Here is a 25648-nt window from a genome sequence, read left to right as displayed (position 1 = left end):
CCTTATTACTGATACATACAGTTTAGAATAAAAGACATTGGGAAAGGGAACCAATCAGGTGATTTTTGCTGCCCAAACAGCAATATTATTATTATTATTATTATTATTATTATTATTAACAGCCAGGTATATTACTCTCGGAAAAACTCCAGTGAAGATCCCTGGCCAACTCTTAGTAGTGCTGCTGCAGGTGATTGACAGGTCTCGGCCTATATACAGTTAGGTCCATATATATTTGGACAGAGACAACATTTTTCTCATTTTGGTTATAGACATTACCACAATTTAATTTTAAACAAAACAATTCAGATGCAGTTGAAGTTCAGACTTTTAGCTTTCATTTGAGTGTATCCATATTAAAATTGGATGAAGAGTTTAGGAGTTTCAGCTCCTTAACCTGTGCCACCCTGTTTTTTAAAGGGACCAAAAGTAATTGGACAATTGACTCCAAGGCTATTTCATGGACAGGTGTGGGCAATCCCTTCATTATGTCATTCTCAACTAAGCAGATAAAAGGCCTGGAGTTGATTTGAGGTGTGGTGCTTGCATTTGGAAGGTTTTCCTATGAAGTAAACATGCGGTCAAAAGTGCTCTCCATGAAGGTGAAACAAGCCATTCTTAAGCTGTGAAAACAGAGAAAAAACCCATCCGAGAAATTGCTACAATATTAGGAGTGGCAAAATGTACAGTTTGGTACATCCTGAGAAGGAAAGAAAGCACTGGTGATCTCATCAATGCAAAAAGACCTGGGCGCCCACGGAAGACAACAGTGGTGGGTGATCGCAGAATAATCTCCATGGTGAAGAGAAACCCCTTCACAACAGCCAACCAAGTGACCAACACTCTCCCGGAGGTAGGCGTATCAATATCCAAATCTATCATAAAGAGAAGACTGCATGAAAGTAAATACAGAGGGTTCACTGCATGGTGCAAGCCACTCATAAGTGTCAAGAATAAAAAGGCTAGACTGGACTTTGCTAAAAAACATCTAAAAAAGCCAGCACAGTTCAGGAAGAACATTCTTTGGACAGATGAAACCAAGATCAACCTCTACCAGAATGATGGAAAGAGAAAAGTATGGCGAAGGCTTGGTACAGCTCATGATCCAAAGCATACCACATCATCTGTAAAACACGGCGGAGGCAGTGTGATGGCTTGGGCACGCATGGCTGCCAGTGGCACTGGGTCACTAGTGTTTATTGATGATATGACACAGGACAGAAGCAGCCAAATGAATTCTGAGGTATTCAGAGCCATACGGTGTGCTCAGATCCAGCCAAATGCAGCAAAACTGATTGGTCATCGTTTCATACTACAGATGGACAATGACCCAAAACATGAAGCCAAAGCAACCCAGGAGTCTATTAAAGCAAAGAAGTGGAATATTCTTGAATGGCCAAGTCAGTCACCTGATCTCAACCCAACTGAGCATGCATTTCACTCGTTAAAGACTAAACTTCAGACAGAAAGGCCCACAAACAAACAGCAACTGAAAACCACCGCAGTGAAGGCCTGACAGAGCATCAAAAAGGAGGAAACACAGCGTCTGGTGATATCCATGAGTTCAAGACTTCAGGCAGTCATTGCCAACAAAGGGTTTTCAACCAAGTACTAGAAATGAACATTTTATTTAAAATTATTGAATCTGTCCAATTACTTTTGGTCCCTTTAAAAACAGGGTGGCACATGTTAAGGAGCTGAAACTCCTAAACCCTTCATCCAATTTTAATGTGGATTCCCTCAAATGAAAGCTGAAAGTCTGAACTTTAACTGCATCTGAATTGTTATGTTTAAAATTCATTGTGGTAATGTCTATAACCAAAATGAGAAAAATGTTGTCTCTGTCCAAATATATATGGACCTAACGGTATATATGTGAGGGAAAGATCTGTCAATTACCTTCAGTGGTGCTGGGAAGAACCGTCCAGGGGCAGAGCCGGACTAGTCCCATCTTTGGATATGGTCCCTGGACGGATTGGCATGAGTCGCCTGACAGGCTCCCTTTACGGTAAGTTCATATGAGCACGTAAAATAATCGTTCAGTTTTATCCAGAAAAGTGGGACGATTTCTTGCTCACTTGTCATCCGTGTGCAATCAGGTTTATACAGCAGCAGCTATTAGTCATTTACAATTGCCTATTTTACAGAATCTGTAAAAATCGGATGCTATGTAGTGGCCGCATATGGCGTCCGATTTTTTTCAGACACCTATAGACTTGAATGGGTGAATGTCACGTGATTTACAGAAGGATCTAGAGCCGGCTGCGATTTTCTCCCACAGGTTCATTCTGCACTGCCCTATAGAATAACACTGGCCGGAGTATGGTCCGTTTTGTCCACAGGCAGCACTTGGCCTGAAAATATGGTCATGTGAACAAGCCCTTAACCAACTACACTTGTTATTTAGTTCTATAAAAGGGACAACCTGCCCACTGTGATGCCAGGGTTTATGCCCAGACCCCATGAGTCACCTGGGAAGGGTATGTACAAGGCCCATGACCTAGAATCATTAACCCTTTACATGGCCCCGGCGCCCACGTTGCTGTCTAGGCTCCAGAAAGTAATGTCTCCCCTCAGCTCGTCTCACTACTTTGTAGTTTGCTCATTTTTACACGTGTAAAAAAAAAATGAACATTTTGCAAATAACAAACTCGCTGAAACCAAGTTCAGCCCTGAAGAAAGTGGCTGAATAAGAAAGCGACGTCGGCCAGACTGACAGTGGGACCTGACATTCACCTTCCTCCGCCCCTCTGCACTGCTCCCAGCCGGGCTGCTCTGTCCCTAATCTCACTGGTCTCAGTGCCCCGAGCACAGCAGCAGCAGCAGCGGCAGCAGCAGCACTGACACAGGGCACACGGAGCCTGGCGGAGGTGCCACAGCCCGCAATGCCGGCCGCTCACTAAATGGCGGGGCTGAGGAGAGCAGGGGGCTCCCTGGAGCAGACACGTCTGTGCCGCCTCCCCTCAGCCAGCCCCGGGTGCACTGGAGGTGCTGACAAGTGCTGGTCCCCGGGCAGCCGGGCTTGTTCCTCCTAGTGCTGGTCCCATGTGGAAAGTCATCTGATTCTGCTGAGGAAAATGCACTTTGGATCCTGTCATAGGAATCTCGTTACTTGGTAAGTGACTGTCACTAGTCAGCGGCTAAGGTAGAGTGCCAAGACTGGCCACATGTATGTATCAGCACGGGCCACTGTGTGGCCACAGCCAGCGGGCATGGAGGGGTGTGCTGTCCGGTGCCTGGCTGCCATCTACCTGTTCCTCTAGCTGTTATCTGTCTGTCTATCTATCTATCTATCTATCTATCCCATATCTATCTATCCATCCATCTATCCATCCATCCATCTATCTATTTATCTATCTAATATCTATCTATCTATCTATCTATCTATCTATCTATCTATCTATCTATCTATCCCATAACTATCTATCTATCTATCTATCTATCTATCTATCTATCTATATATCTATCCCATATCTATCTATCTATCTATCTATCTATCTATCTATCTATCTATCTAATATCTATCTATCTATCCCATATCTATCTATCTATCTATCTATCTATCTAAATATCTATCTATCTATCTATCTATCTATCTATCTATCTATCTATCCCATATCTATCTATCTATCTATCTATCTATTATGTATCTATCTATCTATCTATCTATCTATCTATCTATCTATCTATCCCATATCTATCTATCTATCTATCTATCTATCTATCTATCTATCTAATATCTATCTATCTATCTATCCCATATCTATCTATCTATCTATCTATCTATCTATCTATCTATCTATCTATCTATATATCTATCCCATATCTATCTATCTATCTATCTATCTATCTATCTATCTATCTATCTAATATCTATCTATCCCATATCTATCTATCTATCCCATATATATATCTATCTCATCTATCTATCTATCTATCTATCTATCTATCTATCTATCTATCCCGTATCTATCTATCTATCTATCTATCTATCTATCTATCTATCTATCCCGTATCTATCTATCTATCTATCTATCTATCTATCTATCTATCTATCTATCTATCCCATATCTATCTATCTATCTATCTATCTATCTATCTAATATCTATCTATCTATCTATCTATCTATCTATCTATCTATCTATCTATCTATCTAATATCTATCTATCTATCTATCTATTATCTATCTATCTATCTATCTATCTATCTATTATCTATCTATCTCTTTTCTATCTATTATCCATCTATCTATTATCTATCTATTTATCTATACATTTATTTTTCATCTATCAATGTCTTCAGTGTGTTCTGTACTAAAAATGGCACATGAGCTCAGGGTATGCATTATACATATATTTGGATAAAATGTTTTTACCTGTAGTTGGGTTAAACTGACTCTTGGAAATCATTTACATCTAAGCATTGTCATCTATTCATTAAAAGATTGGACAAAGTGAGAGGCATGTGTAATTTAGGACAAGTTTCCTAGGTATTTACCATGTGTATCCATGTAGTGTATATTTGCAATACTTGTGCAATGGAAGTTCTTACAAATAGTGGCACATCTGAGAGATGGTGAAAAAAATCAAAAAAGTGTCAGAATAACTGCTTTAAATGTGGAAATTACGGTACTCTTTAATAAATAAGCGTCACAGTGATGCAAGAAAAAAGAAATATACGGTAAATGTGATTGCAAATGTGGGCTGTAGGAGACTTTTACATGTTCAACAGTTTTATATAGTAGTAGTACCTTATTATCCGTTTCTGATTCCTGTCATTATATATATATATATATATATATATATATATATATATATATATATATAAAACCTGATTGTATGTGCATATATATATGTGAGTATATGTGTGTATATTTGCATATACTCAGAAACAGATAACACCTGAAAACTATGTTGTGCTGCCAATTGTTATATTACTCTGAACTCTAGAGTACTCATTATTTACTATCACGGAGATGTAATGTATCACACAATACCTTACGTTATATTGTATTTCTGTAGTAATGGAGGATGTGAACTTTCTTGGTATAATACTAGTACTTCACCAAGTACTAATACCGTCCTTACCTGTTGCTTTCTTTTTTTATAAAGTGTCCCAGCTAGCATAAACTGTTTTACACTATATAGAAAACCAGCAGCAACATAGTTACTTCTAGAAAGCGATAATGAATTTGCTACTACAGTTTTCTTAATATGGAGTATGTATATATAATAATTACAAAGTAATACTATAATAAAAGGGATCTTATTTGGGGGTAGTTTTATTTAAACAAGGCTTACCCAAAATAATTGACTTGATTTTTATACAGCATAGTATGTTTCTCCCATATTTTTTTTTAAAAAAAGTCTTTATTAGATTCATTTAAAACACCAAACACCATAAATAGATTAATAAGCAAAAAGTATATCCTAGGACTGTAGAATCAAAAATACATGAGATGAGGGGGTATGATGACCCTAATGCACCTTATTGCTGACCGCTACCTAACCGCTGAGGTTGGCACCCTAGTGGTAAATGTGATTGTGGATCCCCCTCGGCCATTGTCTCTCCTTGTACTCAAATTCTATATATCCTTAAGACTATGGGAAAATACAACAGAGAGTTAGCACATAGGAATGTCCCCTCAGCACATATAAAACAGTCCAAGTCCTTAGATAATACCGATATCATACTAGTAATACTATAGCAAACCCCAAATATAGTATCAATAATAGAAAACCAAACTGATCTAAATACATGTGTCCGTTAATTCTCTCCGCTCCACAAGCAATGCATTGATTTTTAGCCTTTACCTAAATTCAATTTAGTTAATGTATATGTATGTTTAAAACATTTATAAAAATCTATCTATCTATCTATCTATCTATCTATCTATCTATCTATCTATCTATCTATCTATCTATCATCTATTATCTATCATCTATCCCATAACTATCTATTATCTATCAGTTATCTATCTATCCATCTATATATTTATCTGTATCCATCTTTGCATCTATCTACATACACAGCTCTGGCAAAAATTAAGAGACCACCACATCAAAACATCAAAACCCTGTCATGGGCAGCCCAATCTCCAGACCTGAACCCCATTGAAAACCTCTGGAATGTAATCAAGAGGATGATGGATAGTCACAAGCCATCAAACAAAGAAGAACTGCTTACATTTTTGCACCAGAAGCAGTGTGAAAGACTGGTGGACAAGACGCATGAAAGATGTGATTGAAAATCATGGTTATTCCACAAAATATTGATTTCTGAACTCTTCCTGAGCGAAAACATTAGTATTGTTGTTTCTAAATGATTATGAACCTGTTTTCTTTGCATTATCTGAGGTCTGAAAGCACTGTTTTTTTAAAAAAAATTTTGACCATTTCTCCTTTTCGGAAAAAAATACAAAATTTATAGCTTGGAAATTCGGAGACATGTTGTCAGAAGTTTATAGAATAAAAGAATTTATAACAATTTACATGTTACTCAAAAATATACCTATAAAGAGAAAAATCAGACAAACTGAACATATTGCCGTGGTCTCTTCATTTTTGCCAGAGCTGTATATATAGTATAATAGCATGACCCAGAGTATTCCCATGTAACAGATATGAGTCTATTGATTGTCACACTGAACGAGCCTCTATTAAAAGTCTTTCATCCATATAAGAGGTCCATATATTCATTTACTTTAGCTATCTATCTATCTATCTATCTATCTATCTATCTATCTATCTATCTATCTAATATCTATCTATTATCTATCTATCTATCTATCTATCTATCTATCTATCTATCCCATATCTATCTATCTAATGTCTATCTATCGGTCTGTCTGTCTGTACGTCCATCTGCCCGCCTGCCCATTCATCTATCTATCTATCTATCTATCTATCTATCTATCTATCTATCTAGCCCATATCTATCTGTTGTCTATCTATCTGTCTGTCCGTCCATCCATCCACCCATCCATCTATCTATCTAATATCTATCTATTATCTATCTATCTATCTATCTATCTATCTATCTATCTATCTATCTATCTATCTATCTCATATCTATCTATCTATCTATCTATCTATCTATCTATCTATCTATCTATCTATTGTCTATCTATCTGTCTGTCCGTCTATCTATCTATCTATCTATCTATCTATCTATCTATAGTCTATCTACTGTATCTATGTATCTAATATCTATGTATTTATCTATCTATTATCTATCTATCCATCTTCCTATCTCCAGTTTATCTATCCATCTATCTCTGTCTATTTACCCATTATCTATCTTCATAGCCATCTTGTGTTTTGCCTGTGTCCACATTTTTGTATCTAACTTGATAACAGTATACTATGCTTGTTTATATTTTACTAGTCACGACATACCAGGTGTGAAGCCCAATAAATGTTCCCAGTATGTGCCAACCATTGATAGGATGCGATCCATCAGGGTAATGTTGGAGGGCTGTGTTTGCATATGTACCACAGTTTAATTACTTAATAATCCTATCCACAAAATGTATTTTTTTGTCTGTAAGCCATGAAAACTTGACCACGTTGTTATTGGTGCCAGATGGCTGGTCTTCCAGGAGACTTTGTGCTGTACTTGTTCTGCAGTCCCAGAAATGACATGGGCTTTTTGAACCATTTCCAGCCTAGTTTGGAAAGCATGAATCCCAACTCTCACAGGGATTGCAGGCTAAAGTAATTGTGGTCACTTTACGTCTCGGTTACTCATGTAGCTGACAGTCTCCTCGGAGCTGGAGGAATAGCTAGATTACTGTCCGGACACTCAGTTCTGGCATTTTGTAAGAAATATTTCTGTGATGCCACTTGTCTCCTCAATTATAGGGCCGAGGTGCAATCTTCACACCAGTCATTTTATCAGTTTTGACGAGAACACAAATTATTGCCTTGCTGCTATCATTTCTGTTTATTCTTACTGTGTTTCCTTTGCATCTATAGAGATCGGAGCTGCATAACACAAGCACTTCTGTTTATAGAGAGAGGGAGAAATTCTACCTGACAGTAAAATTTACATGAAATTGGCCTTAGGGAATGTACCATTGCCTGGGCTCCAGTGTCAGCCTTGTACAGCCCTCTTGCATACTACAATGGCCAACAGCACAGCTAGGACTATTATTCCTGGTGCATTCTCTGAGCATAGTGTAACCCTTTATATTCTGTGTGACCCTTCGCATACATAGAGCAACTACGCTAATCACTCAGCTCATATTGGGATTTCAATGTTAAATGGTAAATTCTGTCACACAGGCTTCAAATTCATCCTGTCGAGTAAAGTCCCCATAAACCATTATGGACATTGATTTGATCACTTTACATTGGCATTGCTGGAAGAAGGACAACCAGGACTAATTTTATATCCTGATACTATGCATGCTGCCAAAACTTAGACAACATCCCCCATCATTATGTCTTTGCAATATGGGATAAAATCCACACTAACTCAGGGAGAACAAACAACTTCTTTACAGATGTTGTCCTTGGTGGGATTTGAACTTAGGACACAGGTGCTGCAAAGCAACAGTGCTAACCACTGAGCCACCATTCTATTGCACATGCTCATTTACTGTTTAAATTAGCTACTTTTTTAGATTTTTTTTTCAACTTTTTTAGATTACAACTAGTGATGAGCGAATATACTCGTTACTCGAGATTTCCCGAGCACGCTCGGGTGTCCTCCGAGTATTTGTAAGTACTCGGAGATTTAGTTTTCAGCTCCACAGCTGAATGATTTACATCTGTTAGCAAGCATAAGTACATGTGGGGGTTGCCTGGTTGCTAGGGAACCCCCACATGTACTTATGCTGGCTAACAGATGTAAATCATTCAGCTGCGGTGAGGAAAACTAAATCTCCGTGCACTAAAAAATACTCGGAGGACCCCCGAGCATGCTCGGGAAATCTCGAGTAACAAGTATATTCGCTCATCACTAATTACAACCTTTAAAGAATTAAATCAGTAGCAAAAGTTATACCAAAATAACAAAAAAAACTTCCAAAACACTAGTTACTAGTGTTGAGCGATACCGTCCGATACTTGAAAGTATCGGTATCGGAAAGTATCGGCCGATACCGGCAAAGTATCGGATCCAATCCGATACCGATACCCGATACCAATACAAGTCAATGGGACTCATGTATCGGACGGTATTCCTGATGGTTCCCAGGGTCTGAAGGAGAGGAAACTCTCCTTCAGGCCCTGGGAACCATATTAATGTGTAAAAGAAAGAATTAAAATAAAAAATATTGCTATACTCACCTCTCCGACGCAGCCTGCACCTTACCGAGGGAAGCGGCAGCGTTCTTTGTTTAAAATTCGCGCTTTTCTTTCCTTTACGTGAAGTCCCGGCTTGTGATTGGTCGCGTGCCGCCCATGTGGCCGGGACGCAACCAATCACAGCAAGCCGTGACGTAATTTCAGGTCCTTCAGGATTTTAAAATTACGTTCCGGCGTTGTGATTGGTTGCGTCACAGTCACATGGGCGACGCAACCAATCACAGCAAGCCGTGACGTAATTTCAGGTCCTTCAGGATTTTAAAATTACGTCCCGGCTTTGTGATTGGTTGCGTCGCAGTCACATGGGCGACGCAACCAATCACAAGCCGTGACGTCGCGGGAGGCTGGACACGCGCGCATTTTAAAATGCGCGCTTGTCCAGCCTCCCGTGACGTCCCGGCTTGTGATTGGTTGCGTCGCGGTCAACCAATCACAAGCCGGGAGGCTGGACACGCGCGCATTTTAAAATTTAAAAATGCGCGCGTGTCCAGCCTCCCGGCTTGTGATTGGTTGACCGCTACGCAACCAATCACAAGCCGGGACGTCACGGGAGGCTGGACAAGTGCGCATTTTAAAATGCGCGCGTGTCCAGCCTCCCGTGACGTCACGGCTTGTGATTGGTTGCGTCGCCCATGTGACTGCGACGCAACCAATCACAAAGCCGGGACGTAATTTTAAAATCCTGAAGGACCTGAAATTACGTCACGGCTTGCTGTGATTGGTTGCGTCGCCCATGTGACTGCGACGCAACCAATCACAACGCCGGAACGTAATTTTAAAATCCTGAAGGACCTGAAATTACGTCACGGCTTGCTGTGATTGGTTGCGTCCCGGCCACATGGGCGGCACGCGACCAATCACAAGCCGGGACTTCATGTAAAGGAGTGCACATATCTAAAATAGGGAAGCGGAGCCTCTCTTTTTTGCATCTGACTATTCATGCAATCTGTCTTTTTTTACCTTTGCAGCTTTGCGCAAATTGTTTTGGGGATAATAGCATGCATTAGATTTGTCACTGAGCAAAATATTCTTTGAAACTGTGGGTGTTTTTTAGCGGCCACTGTATAGTCATTTTCCTTCCATCTTTTTATTAATTAAACAGGTTCCTGTATTAATGTCTTTTAAATATTCTAATAAAATGTTGTATTTTTTATGGCCAATTGCTTCCGAATTCTTTTTGATGAGTTTATGGCTTCTTTGAAGCATGCCATGTTAATAGGCAGTTATCTATACTTTTGATGTACTGATAGGTATGTCGCTGTATAAAAAAATCCTTACTTATTATTCATTCAGGAAAATTACAATTAAACAGTAACTAAACATTCATTTTTTAAAATACTGTAATTTTTTCCAGCATGGAAAGTTATGAGACTTTACAAATCATTCTATTAGAGGACTTGTCTTCATTGTTGGAAAATAAATTGTATATAAGTGGCTTATAAACCCCTATTTTCTCCAGTCTGTTAGCCTGCTTTTAGCTGCACTGATATCAGAACATACTGATTAGGAGTACAGATGATGGCAGTGACAGGGTCAGCTCCTGTATTAACCCCCTGATTGTTATGCCTATCTGCAGAGGACAAGACTGCTCCAGCGGATTGTTCTAATGAGCAGAACACTTAGGCCGGGGTCACATTTGCGAGTGTGGTGCGAGAAACTCACACACAAGTCTCTCGCATCCATACCTGGCACTGCCGTTGGCACTCGGACCGGAGCGTTCAGCTGCATAGAAATACATGTAGCCGCACACTCCAGTCCCGAGTGCCGGGTATTGATGCAAGAGACTTGTGTGCGAGTTTCTCGCATCACACTCGCAAATGTGACCCTGGCCTTAGGGGAAGACACAGGTGATTACTAGAGATGAGCGAACCCGAGCTAAAAAGCTCAGCATTCGTAGCGGACAGTTAGTGCCCGGTGCTAAACTTCTCCTGGAATTTCATTGCAATGTTTTGCGTTCCGGTGGAAGTCCGTGAGTAGAGAGACAATTTTCCAGCCCAAAAGTTCGGGTCCCCATTATTTTCAAGGGGTTGGGTTCTGGCTCAAGTTCGGTTACAGCTCTTGTACATGAACCGAACTTTGGAATAAAATTTGGGTTGGGTACCAGACCCCAAAATTCCACCGGTCTGTTCATCCCTAGTGATGACCGTTTCACTACCAGCATCTGTACTCCAAATTAATACAATCTGATATCAATGCAGCTGAAGGCAGGCAAATAGATTAGAAAAAAGCAGGGGTTTGGAATCCACTTACATGATTTTTTTTTTACTGGATTTAAGACAAATTCCCTATTATAGTTCTTTGCAAAGCTTCATAACTTTCCGTGCCTGACAATAATATATATATATATATATATATATATATATATATTTATATATAGATTTTAGTTTAGTTAATCTTTAAGATGGCATTCTCATCTTACATATTTATGACAAACCAATGGGATTTATAAAAAACTACCGTAATATCGATAAATGTTTCTAGACTGATACAATTTAGTATCTGTGTTATAGCTGCAAGAACCAGATTCCCTGTAGTTTCTGGACCAGATTTAGGTCGCCATACAACCTACCTGTTACCGCAATAAAATATGTCTGTACTACTGCTGCGAGAAACTGCTTTAAGTGTATATATGGCAGATTTTTGGCTGAAAATGACTATTCGTGTTATATATCTGAATGGCATTGTTTCTACAGCATGGGCATAGACTCTGTTTCAGCCTTCAACAAGAGTTCAAATAAAGCACATTTTTCACCTTCTCCACTGTATTTTTATCCTAAGTGTCTGTGCTATGTGACAAAATAAAGATTGAGCAGCAAATATTGTGACTAACAACGGCATATACTCCGCAGGAAAGTGTTTTAATAAAACAACGAAATACTAAATAAACAAATGTGATTTACAGTATTTAACTAGCAGTACATGGCAATTTACCTGTGTGCCGACGATGAAAGCCACGTTCTGTCAGTGTGCCTTTGTTTGCCGAACTAATTTAATGTTATTGTAAAAAAAGGATTAAGTATTTTCTGCTAATTGCCCGCTTACATTACATTGTGTAGATAATATAGACATACAGTTTGAAATTATGTAAATGGCGGTAAATTAAACTACATCTCATTATACCATTGCTAAGATAAAGCTTTAATAAATCCTTTATGCATTGACATATACATAAAGGTTGTTTGACACACAATGTGTTTTTTAATGTATTTTTCAGGGCATTTTTTTAAAAGCTGACGCCAGAATTGACTTTGAAAGTAAAGGGAAATATGAATGATAGATTTATACTTCTCCTTCCCTCTGGAACCACTTGTGTATTTGGAGAGTTTTGACTTTTCAGATTTTCTGCAGCATTTTATTGCATTTTTAGTACTTTTTTTACATGCAGATTTTCTGCATCAAATGCAATTCTATGGAGAAAATGTGTACATAAAAGTCACCAGAAATTGACATGTTGTGGATTTGAAACACGTACCGCAGGTCCGTTTACACTGATTAAAAAAAAGCACAGTGGGCATGAGATTTCTAGAAATTCCATCCATTTTGATGGAACCGGAAGACTCTGCGTTTTAGACGCAGCATCAAAAAAATCAGGGCACACAGCCTAATAGCGAAAATGACGTATGAGCATTTATTATTATTATATATCTGGAAACATCTACTAAGCAGCATATGTCAAAATACTATAGCAATTTGTAGAGGTATTGTAAAATGTGTCAAATTTATTAAAAGGGCTATAATATCAGTTGTCTATACTAGGTCATAATGACATCTCAGAGGGCTGGCTTACATTCAAGACTTCGTTCTGTGAATAGGAGCTCTTTAATAGCAGCTACCACTCGGGAGGACCCACACTATCCCACAATACATGGAGAGACATTTATTTGTTTTTGCGACATGTAATGCTACATTACCCTTTTAGCAGCTGCTTTAGGGAAAATATCTGGCCATGCAAGACTTCTAATAGCTTCTATTTGAAAGAAGTTGCATTTATGAAACACCCCCTTTAAAGGTGTCTTCCATTTTTTTTTTAAGACACATTATTGGTGTACATGTGTACGAGCCATGGATTTGTCACGACAGACACATATAACTCCCATTGACCATAATAAAGCCTGTCCTGTTTTAGCCATGGCTTCCCTCATTTACAGCAAAAATTAGCACTGTGTGTTATAAAACATGTAAAACAAGTTAAAATATAAATATAAAATATATTTTGCCACTTTTACAGTCTTTATAAATTTGCTGACGTTAGCACTATATTTTGCTGATCGTTAAATTCATAAAACAATCACTATTGATACATTTTCCAGTGGTTACTTTAAGCAGCAGATCATATCGGAAAGCAAGAAATTCATATTTATATAAAATCTGGTAAAACTACTAATGATAAGCGAACATGCTTGGATACGGTGTTATCTAAGCATGCTCAGGTGCTGACCGAGTGACTTTGGCATGAATGAATAATATGTTCGATTTACGCGGCTGCACTTCTCGCTACAGCCGCAACACATGCAGGGATTTCTTGTTTGTAGAACCCAAGCATGCTCACCTTATCCAAGCACGTTCGCTCATCACTAATAAGTACTGATGAGCGAATATACTCGTTACTTGAGATTTACCGAGCACGATCAGGTGTCCTCTGAGTATTTTTTAGTGCTTGGAGATTTAGTTTTCTTCGCCGCAGCTGAATGATTTACATCTGTTAGCCAGCATAAGTACATGTGGGGATTCTCTAGCAACCAGGCAACCCCCACATGTACTTATGCTGGCTAATAGCTGTAAATCATTCAGATGCGGCGATGAAAATGAAATCTCCGAGCACTAAAAAATACTCGGAGGGCACCCGAGCGTGCTCGGGAAATCTCGAGTAACGAGTATATTCGCTCAGCACTACTAATAAGTAGCTTTGCAAACCTTGCAGAACCTTTGTAAAACCTACACAAAATGAGCTTATTAATTAATGGACGTTTTCTGTAATGTGACTAAGAATGAAATGGAAAGAAAGCAAAATTGACATCTATCTACTTATTATGTGACCTCTGTGTCAGCAGGATGGAATTTTCAATAAACTTAGGTGACCGGCATTATTCAGCAGACTTTGTGAGAAGGCTGTATTTCTCCATGTCATGTTTTCTGGCCCTACCAATATACAGTATAAGTTTATGTTTTGAACAATCTGATCTGGACTCATGGTCCTTGTGATAATAATTAGAATGACAACACAACAAATTGTGTTATTGATTTTTTTTGCTTATTCCTCTAAAGGTGGAGTGATATGTTTGCACGTAATATACTGGGTTTTTTTTTCAAAGAGGCATGGAGAGAAAGTTTATTTTTTTACTTGATTAAATAATTTTGGACTTCTTTAAGGGAAAACTGTCAGCAGGTTTTTGCTATGTAATCTGACATCATGATATAGGGACAGAGACCCTGATTCCAAAGATGTATCACTTAGATTACTGGGTGCAGCAATTGTGATGCAATCACTTTTTCTCTGTTGTAGATCTAGTAGTCAGTGAGATGTTTAATTGTGTATGACTCCATCCACAACACTGATTAGCAGCTTTCTGTCACTATACAATCGGTATTGGGGGTGTGGTTTGACTAGGATGCATAAGACCAGTTGTCCTGTAGTGATGTAGTCTTAATCTGCTGATTAAACACTGGAACAGCACAACACAGCCCTAGAAGTGACACATATTTGCAATCAAAGTCTCTTACACTATATTATACTCTCAGATAACATAACAAAAACCTGCTGTCAGATTCCCATTATATAATTGTTTCAGATTGTGTGGATATTGTGTACTACAAAATGTGGGTATGTACTGTATGTACATCTATTTTAGATTACCTTATCATTCAAAATAACTTGTGGATTGCTGAAGGAACATAGGCTGATCCTTTAGAGATCATGCTGTTTACTGTTCCAACATGTAGTCTTTCTGTTTGTGTCTGCTGTAAGATGACACAGTCCTTGTGCAAGTGAACAATACCTTTAATGCTATAGAACTGTGCTATACTTTGCTATACTAAACTGCTGAGGCTGCTGTGTGCAGCATGAGTTTTCAGATAGTAATTTGAATGACAGCCCAGCTATCCAATCTGCCCAGGCTGGTGGGGTTTCCTCCAGGCATCATCTGTTCAGAGTGATTACCTAGCTATTTAGCTGGCTGACAATGATCAGAACATTGCTTGTTGTAGCCTTGCTCTGTGGTGTGTTTGAGCTGTGTTCTAATTTTCTGATCTTCATTGCCAGACCTTGGATTTGCCTTGGCTAGTCGTTTTATTACACCTTTTGCCTTGATGCACTCTGACATTAGTTACCTTTTACTTTGATGTACCCATCTGGCTTTTGACCTTGGACGCCTTCATTTCCCTGCCTCACGGCTTGTCCGTGAGCAGTGACTCAGCGTCACACCAGCTCTATGCTCTTAGGTCTGGTGCTGTCATACCCTCTTCTCTAATGAATCAAGATACCTTACAATTAATAAAGTCTCTGCTATTTTGTTGCAGCCACACACTCAACTAAAGATATGGACGCAAACAGATATCAAACTGTTTAAAATGGGAGACTTTGCTTTCTGTTCTGTATCTGCTTGCATCTGTGACATTAGTCACTACTCATTGTGACGTTAGTCACTACTCACGGACAAAAGGGCTTGTAATTGACAAAGAGAAAAGAAAAAAGCGAAGTCAGGTCACAGTCCGACGTCAGAGCATCAGTAAAGTAGTGGATCAAGACAAAGGGGTAAGTCAAACGGATGGTGGAAAGTAAATCCAATGTCAGCAAAGGAGATCAGAATGAAAGACACAACACTTGAGCGAAGCTACAATTGGCAATAGTCTGACCAGTGCCATTGTGCTAAATTGCCCTGTAATCACCCAGAACGAATGACACCTGGAGGAGATCCCACAGACCCAGCCAGATAGGACGGCTGAACTATCATTCATAATACTCACAATCTCTGGGCTTTTGAGCTGTCACTCACAGCGTCTATAGGACACCGAACCAAGTGATGGAATCGCGACAGCATCTATATCTGTTACGTTTGAAACTGATCCAGTTTTATTAGAGGTGTCTCCGAACACCTCCATTTTTCCGGACATGCACAGTGCTAAAAAATAAATGGGTCCTTTAACTAGACCTTTTATTTCCTTTCTTATGCTCCCCAAATGGATTATTTCATGTGAACAAAGCTTTTGTTTTTTTTTTCATGATTTCAAATGATTCATTGCTAAATGTGTTTTGCTTTAAATTATTTTAGTTATTTGTATTTGTCTAAAGTAAAAGCAAGCAACTGGAAGCATGTTTGTATAATCACAAAGGATTTTTTATTAAACCTCAGTACAGTGTAGAAAAATCATTCTGTGTTAACATAAACCACTAATCTTGGTCTTTTGTCATTTATTGACACATTGATGAAAGCGAGACCTAAACTAAACTTAAAAGTATATTATGTCATCGCCAGTGGCTACTGAATACAATTTACTGCCGAGGATAATGGAAAAGAATATTTCCATTATGTCCTGTATTGTATTGGCATTTGGCAGCCATCATTCCAGGTGATAAACTGATTGTTCCTTCACACAACTGTTAATGTCTCTGATAGCGTTATGTGTATCTAACATTTGTATGACCTCTTTGGTAGGATTAAACAGAATGTTACTTAAATAAAATAACATGAGTCAACATTAGATAAAAATGTTGTAATGAACAGACCTTTTTAATTAAAACATCATCAAGGGTTTTTCCTTTCACAGCCAATTTATTTGTCTCCACATGTATAGCTGGAGTTTTCCTGCCTTTTTGGTACTTTTCTACCTTTTACAAATGTCTTTATATGATCTAGAAGGTGTTTTCAACTTTAGTGTGTAGAAAATAAATGGCAGATATGATAACATACAATAAAAAAGAACAGATTAGTATTTATAGCATATTTAGCTAAAAAAAAAATAAACTGGCATTTTGGGAGACACTGTAAAATAAAAAGCGGGCTCCAGGAATTAACACAGGTTATACACAGGTTGAAGAAAATCTTGGATCCTTCAAGTGCAACCTTTCTCCTCTGGTTATACATTCTCTATCGCTAGACTAATTATAACCCACAATGCCATTTGTTGTGAAAAAAGCATCCAGTCCTTTTTTAAATGCTGTTATATTATCCACTATTACTACCTCTTGCGGTAATGTATTCCACAGTCTGACTGCTCTAAATATAATGGACCCTTTCCTATTTAGCTGCTGGAATTGCCTTCCTTCACTCGTAAAAATGTAATTTATTTCAGTTCTTCAATACAAAAAAGTGAAACTCTTATATAGAGTCATTACACACAGAGTGATCTATTTCAAGTGTTTATTTCTGTTAATGTTGATGATTATGGCTAATAGCCAATGAAAACCCAAAAGTCATTATCTCAGTAAATTAGAATACTTTATAACACCAGCTTTAAAAATATTTTTAAAATCCAAAATTTTGGCCTTCTGAAAAGTATGTTCAGTAAATGCACTCAATACTTGGTCAGGGCTCCTTTTGCATCAATGCGGCTTGGCGTGGAGGTGGGCAGCCTGTGGCACTGCTGAGGTGTTATGGAAGCCCAGGTTGCTTTGATAGCAGCGTTCAGCTCGTCTGCATTGTCGAGTCTGGCATCTCTCATCTTGACAATACCCCATTGATTCTCTATAGAGTTAAGTTCAGGCAAGTTTGCTGGCCAGTCAAGCACAGTGATAGTGTTGTTTTTAAACCAGATTTTGGTACTTTTGGCAAAATGGACAGGTGCCAAGACCTGATGGAGAATGAAATTTCCATCTCCAAAAAGCTTGTCGGCAGAGGGAAGCATGAAGTGCTCTAAAATGTCCTGTAGATGGCTGCGCTGACTTTGATCATGATAAAACACAGTGGACCTACACCAGCATATGACATGGCTCCCCAAACCATCACTGATTGTGGAAACTTCACACTGGACCTCCTGCAGCTTGTATTGTGTGCCTCTCCACTCTTCCTCCATAATATGGGACCTTGATTTCCAAATGAAATGCAAAATTTACTTTCACCTGAAAACAACACCTTCGACCACTGAGCAACAGTCCAGTTCTTTTTGTCCTTGGCTCAAGTAAGACTCTTCTGGTGTTGTCTATTCATCATGAGTGGCTTGACACAAGGAATGCGACACTTGTAGCCCATGTCCTGGACACGTCTGTGTGTGGTGGCTCTTGAAGAAATGACTCCAGCAGCAGTCCACTTCTTATGAAAAGGTCATTCATAAATTTGGAGGAGATTCACAACAATCCTTTCAAGGCTGCAGTTATCCTGGTTGCTTGTGCACCTTTTTCTACCACACTTTTTCCTTCCACTAAACTTTCCATTAATATGCTTGGCTACAGCACTCTGTGGATAGCTAGCGTCTTCAGCAATGAGCTTTTGTGGCTTACCCTCCTTGTAGAGTGTGTCAATGATTGCCTTCTGGACATCTGTCAAGTCAGCAGTCTTCCCCAAGATTGTGGAGCCTACTGAAACAGACTAAGGGACCTTTTTAAGTGCTTATGTAGCCGTTACAGGTGTTTTTTGTTAATTATTCTAATTTGCTGAGATAATGACTTTTGGGTTTTCATTGGCTGTAAGACATAATCATCAACATTAACAGAAATAAACACTTGAAATAGATCACTCTGTAATTGTAACACAACAGGAAGCCGGTTGTTACAGTGGTATTGCATTCCTCACAGGGATGGTAATGCTATGCCTGGAAGCGAGGAGGATCCCTTTAACAGGTAACATGTACATACAACACTGTTCTGACTTCAGGCCAGAAGGGGGAGCTCTGAATCTCATTTCAGGGTAGCTCCCCTATATATATTTTGGCTGGAGGAAGATTTTGCTAGTCAATCAAGAGGAGAGCAGGATCTGAGCAGATGTCTGGTTCTGCAGCTCCTGACAGAGCAGTCTGTAGGAGACTGTGAGGGGAGAAGGAGCAAAAGAGAGAGAGAAACTGGATTGGAGCTACGATTGGGCTCACTCCAGGATCAAGCGCAGGAACCGGAGGCTGGAATTCCGAGGTTGTGGGGGTAACTGTATGTCCCACAGCAGAAACCGGCGGGCAGGAGACTCCAAGTCTCCTGGCCATCATTACACCCGAAGGCACAGCAGCAGATAGAGTCTGAAGTCACAACGAGAAGGGACACCTGTAAAATGGCTCGAGTTGCTGCCATGCAGGTAGTGTCCACCTAAAAGGGACAGAGAGAAAGAGAGGACCTTGTGTGAAGTCTCAGACAGCAAGGAACTTAGAACAGCGCAGTAAGAAAGGCTTCCAACCCCACCTGGCTATGGGAATTCCGAATCGCTTCCAGGTTGCCTGGATTCCAAAGACCACCTGTAACCGGTACCTGAACTGCATCAGTAAAAGGTAAAGAGACTGCAACCTTGTGTCCTCCAATTCTTTCCTGCCCTTCACCATTTATCATCCTTTCCAACTACATCGGGAGCCCTGGGGACTAAGCTCTACCTGTGGGGAACTACACCACCTCTGCTGCAATACCATCATCCCCAGAGGACCCCTTTAAGCAGTGTCAGCCATCCCTGGCTGAGTACCACAGGTGGCATCACGAAGAATCCTACATAGACTTTATTCCCATCTTCATTAACTCCCTTTTACTGGATGCCCAGGGCCACGGACCAGGTCACTGCCACTGTGACACATCCCTTTAAGAAACCGTCCCCGTTCCGAGTACCCCACAGTCCTAGCGGGCACTCCATAATGACTCTATATAATATATGAGTTTCACTTTTTGTATAGAAGAACTGAAATAAATTAACATTTTGCTGATATTCTAGTTTTGTGAAAATGATGTGTAAATGACATAGAGCAGGGGTGGGGAATCTTTTTTCTGCCAAGGGCCATTTGGATATTTATATCATCCTTCGGGGGCCGTACAAACTCCACCCACAAAGTACATCCTGACTCTGGCACTGGTTTCAGGACGTAATCTTTCATTGCATGCCCTTCAGTGCTCAGTAGTGAACACTGTGTGTGTGTGCTAACAGAGCAAGAAGAAATTAATGTTCTCCTGGCAATCAAAATACAGCTCCTTGCCCAAGAATGCGGTCCCTGAAAATCTGCTCGGGGGCCTGATAAAAGGTCATCAAGGGCCGTAAATGGCCCTGGGGCCTGAGGTTCCCCACCCCTAACATAAAGAATTGCTCTATGTAAAAGCTCATGTTAAAATCGCATAGCAGTTGGATAGCAATCACACTGCATTCGGATGTAAATCGGAATCTAGGTGTGAAACATTGGCTTGTACTCGCATTAAAAACGCGTGACACTTGCATTACACTTGTCCGACTCTCCTGCATCAAAATAGGGCCAATTTTAAAATCGCTACTGTGACTCTAGCCTTAGCCTAGTGTGATCCGATTTTCTTGGATGACAGAATCAGCGCACACTGTGGGGAGAAGATGGGGAACAAAATGTATTAATCTTCTCCATTCTGTTAGTGATCGGAAATTGGATTACCCTCAGATGTCACCCGAGTGCAGTCTGATGATTCGCATGCACTCATTGACTTGCATGGCCGAGTGTGATCAGAAGAAAAAAATCGGACATGTGTGCAGCCCCATAAAAAAACATTGGTTCGAGATTGGTCCATTGTTCTGTCAGATTGTACTCGGACTGAAAATAAGATGGAGCGCACCTGACCTATTTAGGATTAGTACAGCGGTAATTTAACATTATACTTAGTGCTCACTGTGCATTCTTTGCCATTGTTTTCACTGAACAGATGACCAGCAGTATGTAACTAACTATGCTTGTTTTCAAGCATGAGTTCACTAGTTCTTCTAAGCATATAGCCAGGTTCCCAGACAAAGTAGCCCCAAGTCTGGGTTGTGACTGTATACATAAAGTGGGACACATCATCAATGTTACAACTCAGTTAAACATTAGTTAACTACTGTATATTCTCGAGTATAAGCCGAGATTTTCAGCCCCAAAAAATGAGCTGAAAGTGCCCCTCTCGGCTTATACTCGAGTCATGGAAGGCGGGGGGGTCAGCGGGTGAGGGGGAGTGACGACGGTCAAATACTCACCTGTTCCCGGCGCTCCTGACGCGGTCCCCGCATGTCCCACGGTCTTCGGGAGCCGGCAGCTTCTTCCCCTGTTCAGCTGTCACTGGTACCGCTCATTAAAGTTATGAATATGGACTCCACTCCCATAGGGGTGGAGCCGCATATTCATTACTGTAATGAGTGGTGCCACGTGACCACTCACTACAGGAAGAAGATGCCAGCTCCCGGAGACGTGGGACATGCAGGGACTGCGCCACGAGCAGGTGAGTATGTCATATTCATCTTTCCGCGTTCCACCGCCGCCTCGTCTTCCACGTCCTCTGCAGTGACTGTTCAGGTCAGAGGGCACGATGACGTATTAGTGTGCGTGCCGCCCTCTGCCTGAACAGTCAGTGCAGAGAGATGGGACGCTGAAGAGCAGCAGGCAGCGACAAGAGGTGAGTATGTCATTTTTTTTTTTGCGCAGCAGCAGCAGCAATATTACATGTGGCACAATGCTATATGAAGCATCTATGGGGCCATAAAGAACTGCATGGAGCATTATATGGGGCATCTATGGGGCCATAACTACATGGAGCATTATATGGGGCATCTATGGGGCCATAACTGCATGGAGCATTATATGGGGCATCTATGGGGCCATAACTGCATGGAGCATTATATGGGGCATCTATGGGGCCATAACTGCATGGAGCATTATATGGAGCATCTATGGGGCCATAAAGAACTGCATGGAGCATTATATGGGGCATCTATGGGGCCATAACTGCATGGAGCATTATATTGGGCATCTATGGGGCCATAACTGCATGGAGCATTATATGGAGCATCTATGGGGCCATAAAGAACTGCATGGAGCATTATATGGGGCTATAAAGAACTGCATGGAGCATTGTATGGGGCATATTTGTATATGGAGCATCTTATGGGGCCATAATGAACTGTATGGAGCATTATATGGGGCTCCTGATTCAATATGGATATTCAAAAACACTTAACCTACTGATATCTCAATTAATTTTACTTTTATTGGTACCTATTTTTATTTTTGACATTTACCGGTAGCTGCTGCATTTTCCACCCTAGGCTTATACTCGAGTCAATAAGTTTCCCCAGTTTTTTGTTGCAAAATTAGGGGGGTTGGCTTATACTCGGGTCGGCTTATACTCGAGTATATACGGTAATAGCCAGTGTGACAAACTAGGCGGGAGATTTTGTTTGCATCTATGAAATGTTATGTTCATAAAAAAAAATGCTGAATTTTCATTTTATTCCTTTAAAATGCATGAAATCATAGGTTGAAACCCTGAATTTGATTAATCCCTGTCTTTTCATTGATTAAATATGTTTTCTTTTTTTAAAAACAAACAATTGTTTCAAATGAAGTGAATTATCTGTAATTATCTGATTTCAATGTGCATTCTGCTGAAAATCAAACAAACAAGAATGACGACGTTCTCACAAACATACAACGTAGCTGAAATACCAGCTGTTTTTGTCTTCTAATGGACATCTTTAACTGTTTATTTTTCCTTATGCAGCTCTTTAATTGATGTAAACAGATTTCACTCATGTCAAAAGATATAAAACATAAACACTTTTTTTCCCCCTACAGAACCTCACTTGTGTTTTATCTAGATAAACAAAAACAAAAATGCATGTGGCCAAAAAAAAGAAAGAAAAGAAAGATGGTATTTAACTGTGCTGGTTTGACAAGAAAAAAAAATGTGATAGATCTAATCCAGATTAAATAACATAAGGCAACGTTAGGTGTTGGAAAACACCTTGATATCCAGAGATTTTGCGTTGGTGGGTATTATATGAAACTGTCAGAAAGATACAATATGTGCATGTCACACACGTCTTTCCCAGATCTGTTCTGAAAAAGTTATGAAAGCAAATCGTTTAACAATTCAAGTGGGATACTCCTTTTGTCAGATGAATAGGAAATCTATATTGGTTTTTGGCTAGCAAAGTGGAGCTGAATAGTGCTGAAATGATCAAGTAATAGTCAAAATGGGTGTGAAGAAGACCAATATTGTTGTCTATAGCACATGTAAAGGGCCATGGAATAAATAGGGCTAATAATATACAGTAATTACTAGTTTCCACCTATATTGTTACATCTGGGTTTAAAAAAGTCAAAGCAAACATTTGGTAGCCTATACTCTGCTGTCTAAACAAAGCTTTATTCATGTCAATTTTGTGGTGCAAGTGTTAAATGGGCCTATTTTGATCAATGTTTTGAGTCCAAGTTCACCAATGCTTGGCCAGTGTGTCAGCTTCTACCATCAGGGTTTTCATCAGTTTTCCTTGCAAGTAATAAAAACTGATGAAGGGTGTCACAAAAGCGTCTCATAAAAAACATCAGTGACACATGAACAGCACTGAGATACAGCTAGGATGGCATCATGAACCCATAAACTTGAATGGATGATTTTCCCATGACTAAGGTCAATGATGTCACCATATTTTTTTTTTTGCGGATGCTTGGTTGACTATAATGGATACGTGTTCTGTCCATGAAAAAGATGGATAGAAGACCTACCTGAAACAAAGATTTCTGAATGAAGCCAAAAAGGGCATTTGAGGGCGATCACTGGGTAGATGTGCGAGATCCTTGAATGAAGAGGCTACAGCACTGGCATTGCTGAGGCACAGTAGCCACTTTGGATTTTTGCCTGTTCAATGCCATTGGAATATTGGCACTATTGATTGAAAAAGGGGCCATGGCCTCTTCTTACTTCAGATTGGTGCCATTAGTAGTAATATAGTAATTGATTTATAAGTAATAACATTTCATTTTCGGGCAGAAGATTATCTCATTCAGTTTTGGAAAAATCACAATAAAGAGTCAATTAACAATATCATTGCATCCAGTATAATGTGTAAAGATGTAGATTAGGTGGTCAAAATAAAGCTTACTCTATATGCTAAATTCTCTTGGTCATGGCTCATTAAGATGTCCGAGCATGGACCACTAATGCATGGACTGGCAGCAGGTTTCCTGACCGTAGCATGATGACTTCATATATTTCTGTGAGTCTGTCACGCTCCAGTCGGGAGACTGTTGTGTATCCGCTTTTTGGGCTCCCCTGGTGGTTGCTGGTGGTACTGGTGACTTGTTTGCACTTTGCTTCTTCTGTTCACCTGCTTCCATCAGTGTTTGGGAGTTTCCTATTTAGCCTTGCTCTCCAGTAATTTCCTTGCCGGTCATCATTGTAACCAGAGCCTTCGGTTGCATGTTCCTGCTACTAGTCTGCTGATCAGCTAAGTGGACTTTGTCCTTTTGTTTTGTACCTTTTGTCCAGTTTGCAGTTTTTGTAATTCTCTGTAGCTGGAAGCTCTTGCGGGCTGAAATTGCCACTCCTGGGTCATGAGTTGACACAGGAGTCTTAAAGTAATTTCAGGATGGTTTTTTGAAAGGGTTTTCAGTTGACCGTGAAGTCCTCTTTTGTATCCTTCTGCTATCTAGTAAGTGGACCTCTCTTTGCTAAATCTACTTTCATACTGTGTATGTCTTTTCCTCTTAATTCACCGTTATTACATGTGGGGGGCTGCTATCATCTTTTGGGGTATTTCCCTAGAGGTAAGCCAGGTCTGTTTCTTCCTCTACCAGGCGTAGTTAGTCCTCCGGCTGGCGCGTGGCATATAGGAAGCCGTAGGTATGCTCCCTGGCTACTGTTAGTTGTGTGGTAGATTTAGCTCACGGTCAACTCGAGTTTCCATCACCCGAGAGCTCGTTCGTTACTTATGTGTTTTTTACGTTCCCTTGCCATTGGGAACCATGACAGTATGACCGGCCTACAAAGTGTTAATTATTTGGGCTGAAGCAGGAGAAAAAGAAGTGTTGAAGGGAAATTTTTTTTTTTTCCTTCCCTCAGAGTTTTGCTGCCTAGCCCTTAATTGCTGTCTAGCTGCTTCTTACCTCCTCTTAACCCTTGAATGGCTCTGACCTTAGCTGTTTAACATGGATGTCCAGAGTTTGGCTGCAGGTTTAAATAATCTTGCTACGAAGGTTCAAAATTTACAAGATTTTGTTATACATGCTCCTATTTCTGAACCTAAAATCCCTACACCAGAGGTGTTTTCCGGAGATAGATCTCGGTTTTTGAATTTCAAATATAATTGTAAATTATTCCTTTCTCTCAGACCTCACTCCTCAGGAGATCCTGTCCAGCAGGTTAAGATTGTAATCTCTTTGCTGCGAGGTGACCCTCAAAATTGGGCATTTTCATTGGCACCAGGGGATCCTGCGTTGCTCAATGTGGATG

General features: G+C 39.9%; 1 protein-coding gene across 1 annotated transcript in view; it reads left to right on the top strand.

The window, feature by feature from the left end:
• The first annotated feature begins 2836 nt into the window (after window positions 1–2836).
• The window catches only part of GLIS3 (GLIS family zinc finger 3), a 615191-nt gene continuing 592379 nt past the window's right edge, over window positions 2837–25648 (top strand). The window contains exon 1 of the mRNA XM_077249138.1: window positions 2837–3115. The gene's annotated coding sequence lies outside the window, so the exon portion shown is untranslated. The remainder of the gene's footprint in view (window positions 3116–25648) is intronic.

This window comes from Ranitomeya variabilis, chromosome 1, assembly GCF_051348905.1.
Source record: "Ranitomeya variabilis isolate aRanVar5 chromosome 1, aRanVar5.hap1, whole genome shotgun sequence".
In the NCBI taxonomy this organism is placed as follows: domain Eukaryota; kingdom Metazoa; phylum Chordata; class Amphibia; order Anura; family Dendrobatidae; genus Ranitomeya; species Ranitomeya variabilis.
The sequence above is the reverse complement of the archived record's forward strand: the minus strand, read 5'-3'. Positions and strand labels throughout refer to the sequence as shown.